We start from the raw sequence: 6,274 nt of genomic DNA on the forward strand, positions 1-6,274 counted from the left end.
AGCTGCAGCCCGCCAACGGCTGGGGGACGAGGGCACCCACCCAAAAGACCGGGTTAAGAGAGCCCAGCGGGAGGCCAAGGACCAAAGGACGCCCCGGCCCGGGCAGCACCACCCCCGTGACCCCGCCGCCCCACCACCCACTCCTCCCCGCCCCCAGCACCCCAACCTGTGCCCGCCCCTCCCCCAGGGGCGCAGACCCCGCAGGCTCCCGCCCGCCTACGACTCCGCTCTACTCACCCCCGACGGCTACACGGCCCAGGGTCGGGGGGCGTCACTTCCCGCAGACCAACAGGGCCGAGGATATTCGGGAGACGGTGTTTGCTGACAATGTCAGAACCTCTAGAGCGCCGGACGCAAGCAAGTGACCGTGCCCCAGCAGGAAAGCAATCAGGTGACTATTTGTCTCTCGGTTCTTTCTCTCTTCTTCCCAACCCCGCCTCTCACCTCCTCTGCTAGGCTCGTGGTCCCGCCCCTTTTCGTTCACGCTAATGATTGGCCCCCGAGGCCTGTTGGAACACGTCAGTCCCGGCCCCTGGAAAACCGGGCTGTCTGTCCTCCGCTGGTCTCTTCCGCTGCGGGTGCAACCGAGACATATCCCTTTTCTCTTTTGTGGTACTTACGTGAGCTCGAGGTGTGGCGAATAGTTGCATAAATTAAGAAATGAAACACGAACACGTTATTTTACGCCACAACAAGAGAAAGAAGAGAAGGAATGACAAACTCTACTGACTCGAACTCATCCTATTATATCACTTGCTTAAAGTGGAAAAAGGAGCCCAAGTTGTTGGACAAAGCAATCAATAGCTCATGGATTTATAGGCTTAAAAATTTAAGCCCAACATTTGAAACTTCGAGGTCTTGCAAAAGGCACTAATTGAATGATTTAGAACCTGTTTCCTTCCTGGCTGGTTTGAATAAGGAAGCTATATGTAGTTGCCAACATGTGATTTAAATGTGTGACTCTAGTGGAGGAGTAACAACTATTATTTCCAAGGAAGAGAAAATAGGAAAAGACCATCTTTGAAACCTCCCCATTTGCTACTTTAAAATGCATTACACCGGCCCTGGGGTCAGGAGGACCTGAGTTCAAATCCTGCTTCAGACACAACACAAAAACTAGCCGTGTGATCTTGGGCAAGTCACTTAACCCCAATTGCCCTCCAAAAAAAAAAAAACAGCAAAAAAAAATGCATTGGGGAAAGTAAAACTGATAAAGGTATTTAACAATGGAATCAGGATGCGATGAGGTTGCAAATCATGGAACACCACAATCTCAAAAGAATCAAAATTACAGGTGACCCAAAGGTCAATGGAATACAGGGTATTTATACAGTATTTTTTAGTTTGCAGAGGAAACAAGATCAGAATGGTTAAATGACTTGTCCATGGTCTTATAGCTATTAAGGATCAGAGGCGGAAATGAAACTTACATCTTCTGGGCTTAACATGTTTTCCAACACACCACATTGCATCTGAAAGATATTTGGCTACCAACCAAAATGAACCAATTTCAAAAATTGCTGCTTAAGGTGAATGATATGATGCTAAGTGATGACAAAGAGATGGCAGAGCTATTCAGATTTTTCCGAATGATTCTTGGATTAAAGGACAAAATAAAATAGCTAATTGGGTGATAATACCCATGTTGCTATTAAGGAAATTTTAGGGGAGCCACTAGTTGCCCCTGAAGAGTTGAAGTCACATAGTCCAAATAAACTATATCCTCAGGCATTTCTTTCTCCAGTGGATTAAGGCAGATAGAGGGTGACTTGCCCAGGGTCACACAGCTAAATGTGTGTCTAAGACCATATTTGAACTCAGTTCTTCCTGACTCTGCACCCTGCTCTCTATCCACTGAGCCACTTTGTTCAGGAGGACTAGCACCTCTGGTATGAGGGCTTACAGAGTCCTCATTAGTAATGCTTTCCCCCTTTGGTGTCCACCTGATTCACCCAATTCTCACTGGTGGCTCTAAGAAGCTGCTTCATCCACAGCAGCCACACCTAAATAAACCTCATGGGCAGATAGACTAAACAAGATTAAAGATAACTGACAGGCCTCAAACCCATCAGTGAGTTAAGGGGATGTGTCCCCCAAGCATGTGAAGACTTCCCCTGACAGAAAGGAAAGATGAAAACAATTTGCACCCAAGACTATGAAGGAGTCTGAAGCAGGCACTGTGGAAGGGTTAGAGCTTGGTTAGATATTGAAGATGCCAAGGCCACCCACAACCTGTCACCTTGACTTTGTCTTGCCACTAGACTCCAATGACTCTGGAAGAGATAGCGAAGCCAACAATTTTATGAAGCTCTGCCTCACTTAAATCCAGTTCATCAGAAAGTCAAGATATCACCCATGATGTCATTAGTCCTCTTCAAAAATGAAGGACAAATAACATCCTCAGGCAGATGTGATTTTTAGACTAGTTTAAGTTTATTGTTGAACATGTTAGTGATGGAATTCTAATAAAATAGGCCCCACTGAACAGCAGACCCACTGCCCCTACCTAGCCATTCAACCCCTCCCCCCACCTCAATATCCTAACTTCTTCATATATGCCTCATTGCTCACTAGAATAACAGGTGTGTCTATGAACTCATATTTCTCAGAGAAACAGCAGACATTTCCATATGATAGGATCCCAGCCACTGCCTCTAGCTAGCCACAGCCCCCAGACCCATTCCTTACATTTCCCACAGAAACAGCAGATGTATGTGTGTACTCAACCACATCCATCTAGTCTCAGAAAGTACCACAATACTTAGCCAATCAGAAAGCAGCAGCACCACCAGGATGCCCAAGGATTTGGAGCCCAAAGCAATAGAAGGGACTTTCCCTAAGTAGGCACCTTCAAAGTAATAGAAAAATCTGTCCCTTAAGTAAACTTACAAGGTAGATAGGCTTATAATATCATATATACATACTACCCCAATGGGTTTTTCTATATGCATTATGGGTAATTGCATGTACGATTCCACTGTGGCTGGGACCCCTACCCTATTACCTAACCCTTAACAAACCCCTCCTGCCTTTTTAATATTAATAATTTCTGTTATGTAATTGCATCTTTACCTTATAAAAATCTATCTTGCTTTCTCTGAAGTTGCTGGTTCTATTGAACTTAGCCTGCTTGGGAGGAGGCATCAATCTCAAAAAATGCCTATACTTGGATTAGAGGTGGTATAATTCTGAATTCTTTGAGACCACAACACATCATGAAACTGCAATATTAGGAATGCTGAAACTAGAACAAAAATTTCAGTGAAATCAATATGTGGCCTTTTTTAGTATGGTTGTAGTATTACCAGGAATTTACTGCAGGCTTTATACCATATGTATATACCATATGATGTATGGGCAAGAACCAGGCCTATCCATTATATTGTGCTTTGGTGTCTCAGAAAATGGTAAAAAGGATTTAAGCACTCAAAACCAGCACATCTTGCAGTTTAAAAAATATATCGCCAAGTATACTGTACTTGAAGGCAGAGAAGTGACTCAGTGAACAGAGCACTGGGCCAGGAGTTAGAAAGGCCCAAATTCAAATCTAACCTAAAATATACTCCAGTATATTTGCCAAGAAAACCCCACAGACAGTATCTGTATGTTATGGTCCACAGGATCACAGAGAGTTGAAAATGACTGAACAACCATACTGTGCCTGGTTTTACAAGAAACTAAAAAATTATTGTCCAAAAAAAGGAATCTAACCCATGTTTTACCATGCCCACCTGGAGCAGAGTCTTGGGGGAAGGCACTGACCTTCTTATGAGGACTGACTTGCCAGTTCACTCTGGATCTCATTGGTTGGACAATAATAGGTCCTTCCCCTGTCCTGCCCAAGCACCACTTAATGATTATTTTCTGGGCCTCCTTGGCTCAGACTGAATGTCCATATTAACTCTTTCTCAGTCAGCAACCCTGAGGGTCTTCCTCTCCCAGTTTGATTTTTCTTTAATTAAAGGGGCCATCGCTTGCTTCACTTCTTAGAGAGCCCTATTCACTAAATGGGCATTGCCTCACTCAAAGTGGGAACTTGAAAAGACCTTAGGCCAAGGTCTTCCACTGCATCCTGGGCCATCTCCAGTCATCCTGATCAATATCTGACCACTGGACCCAGATGGCTCTGGAGGACAAAGTGAGAATGGGGACTTTGCACAACCCTCCCTCACTCAAATCAAATTGAGTTGCAAGTCATGTCATCATCTCCCTGATGTTATAATCCTCTTCCAGAACAAAGGTCGAACCACAACCGCACAATTCATGCCTAACCCTAACCCTGGTTGAAGGGGCTTACAGGAAGGAGGAGGAAGTTATAGCAAGAAGAAAAAATAGAATTAAAGAGCCATATGAAGCAGATTCCAAGAGGAGCCATTTGAAGTTTTTACCTCCCTTTTTTTTTTTACCCTCCCTTCCCACACATACAAAAACTATTGGCTAAAAACCATGAACTGTTTGTTATATAAGACGATCTAAAAGGCTTCAATCTATTAAAGCTGAAAATTAAAGCTTTTGGAATACCCTGTATTTTTGCTAATATATAAATAAATAATTTTTTGCATGCAACTGGGAAATAAGATATACAGGCACTGGGGTATGGAGATCCATCTTGTCCTACCAGAAAGTCGGAGGCGGGGTGGAGGAGGATATAGGAGCGGATTGGGGAGTGGGTATACAGTGAGATCACTGTTTTGGGGTGGTAGGTAGGGGAAATACAGGGAGAAAATTTGTAACTCAAACTCTCTTGGAAATGAATGATGTAAAACTAAAAATAAACATAAAATTAAATTTAAATAAATAAAGATCAGAGACAGAGAGCAGGAGAGACATTTTGTTCATCCAGATCCAAACTGCAGACAGCAAAATCAAGGCCAAAAAGTAAAATGGAGGACTCAGTATTAAGCTTTCATAAGCATAAAGGTCCAAATAAAGATAATATTCCTAGACCTGTTTTTTCTCTCCTCTGAGTTCAGAGCTACTCTAAATTCTTGCCCCCTTGTCCAAACTGCCCAAGGCTCTGAAAGAAACTCAATTGTAGGGTATAATAATACTTTTGACTTTGAAAATCTCTCTAAATTTTTTCACTTAATAACAAGCTCCCACCTGGTCATACTATCCACATCCCAGTGATTTTGAAAGACATTCCCGAGCCCCCACTCCCCAGTTCCTCATTCCCATCTCCCTCAAACTACACACTTCAAAGTCCCAACCAAACAATATATATCCCTTCCAGTGTGCCCTCTATAATGTTTGACACATAGACAATAAATTTGCTTCATCTCAAATCTTTTCCTTTCCCATTCTTTCCATATTCTGGCTGTCTCCTGATAAAACAACTTCCCAGATTCAGTACCTTTTCAGTACTAGTCATGTTTTCACTCATTCCCCTTGACTCACCGATGTAAGTGGAAAAGTTGAAATGCTTCTTGCTGTCCATTGCCACTTCTAGGTTCTTGCTCTACCACCATCACTCAGTAACCTCTCTTCCTTTGAGGTCCATACAATCCATATCTACTACTCAATCAAAATCCTGGTAGCTGCTGTCTATAAACCTCTGAGACACCTTCCTTCTTTAATGACTTAAGTACATGGCTTACAATCTTTTTTTCCTCCCAACTTCTGCCTAAATATTCAGACTTCAATATTTTGATCCTTCCTCAAACATCTGTAACCTCTCTTTTCCTCAAACTGTTTGTTTTCCATTATTTGCTCATCTAACCCCACCTCAGCCACAAACAAGAATGTTCATACTCTTGATCTTGCCATTATCAGAAATGTACCATTTCCATGTTCATGAACTCTGAAATTCCCTTACCTGATGATATAATCAATTAGTTCTGCCTCTGCCTTTCAATACCAAACCCTGCCCTTTGTCCATACCATGATCTTGAGCCTCCACCAGACTCCCAAGACCAGCACTGCACTAACCACTGTTTTGGCCTTGACCCACCCCTTGGTGATCCATTTCAACTCTATGCTGTCCTCTTGGATTCCTGAGGTCATTCCCCCAACTAATCTCCAGAGACAGATATTCCCAGTTAACTTTTCATTAGATGTCGTTCCCATTGAGCTGCTGGCATTTTTCTTGAAGCAATGAAACACTGGTTTAATAACACAAACATACCTGAACATAAAGATCAAAAAGAAAAATCACAGTGCCAAAAGATTTAGCCTAAAACAGCAAAATTTCGCTAATCCTAACTTAGAGCTGGATTCAGTTATTATTACTGTCATGGTCTTGCAATAGGACAATTAGCAATAAAAAGTTTACTCG

The 6,274-nt window shown here is 42.8% G+C and overlaps 1 protein-coding gene across 2 annotated transcripts in view; it reads right to left on the reverse strand.

Moving 5' to 3' along the window:
• The window catches only part of BACH1 (BTB domain and CNC homolog 1), a 39,335-nt gene extending 38,854 nt beyond the window's left edge, over window positions 1-481 (reverse strand). Inside the window, exon 1 of one of the 2 annotated variants that reach the window (XM_069074845.1) lies at window positions 238-481. The gene's annotated coding sequence lies outside the window, so the exon portion shown is untranslated. The remainder of the gene's footprint in view (window positions 1-237) is intronic. The other variant, XM_069074844.1, reaches the window with a different exon arrangement.
• Between the last annotated feature and the right edge of the window lie 5,793 nt (window positions 482-6,274).

This window comes from Petaurus breviceps, unplaced genomic scaffold (assembly GCF_028583685.1).
Source record: "Petaurus breviceps papuanus isolate PSGF00001 unplaced genomic scaffold, PetGlider_PUasm1.0 90897, whole genome shotgun sequence".
Classification (NCBI taxonomy): domain Eukaryota; kingdom Metazoa; phylum Chordata; class Mammalia; order Diprotodontia; family Petauridae; genus Petaurus; species Petaurus breviceps.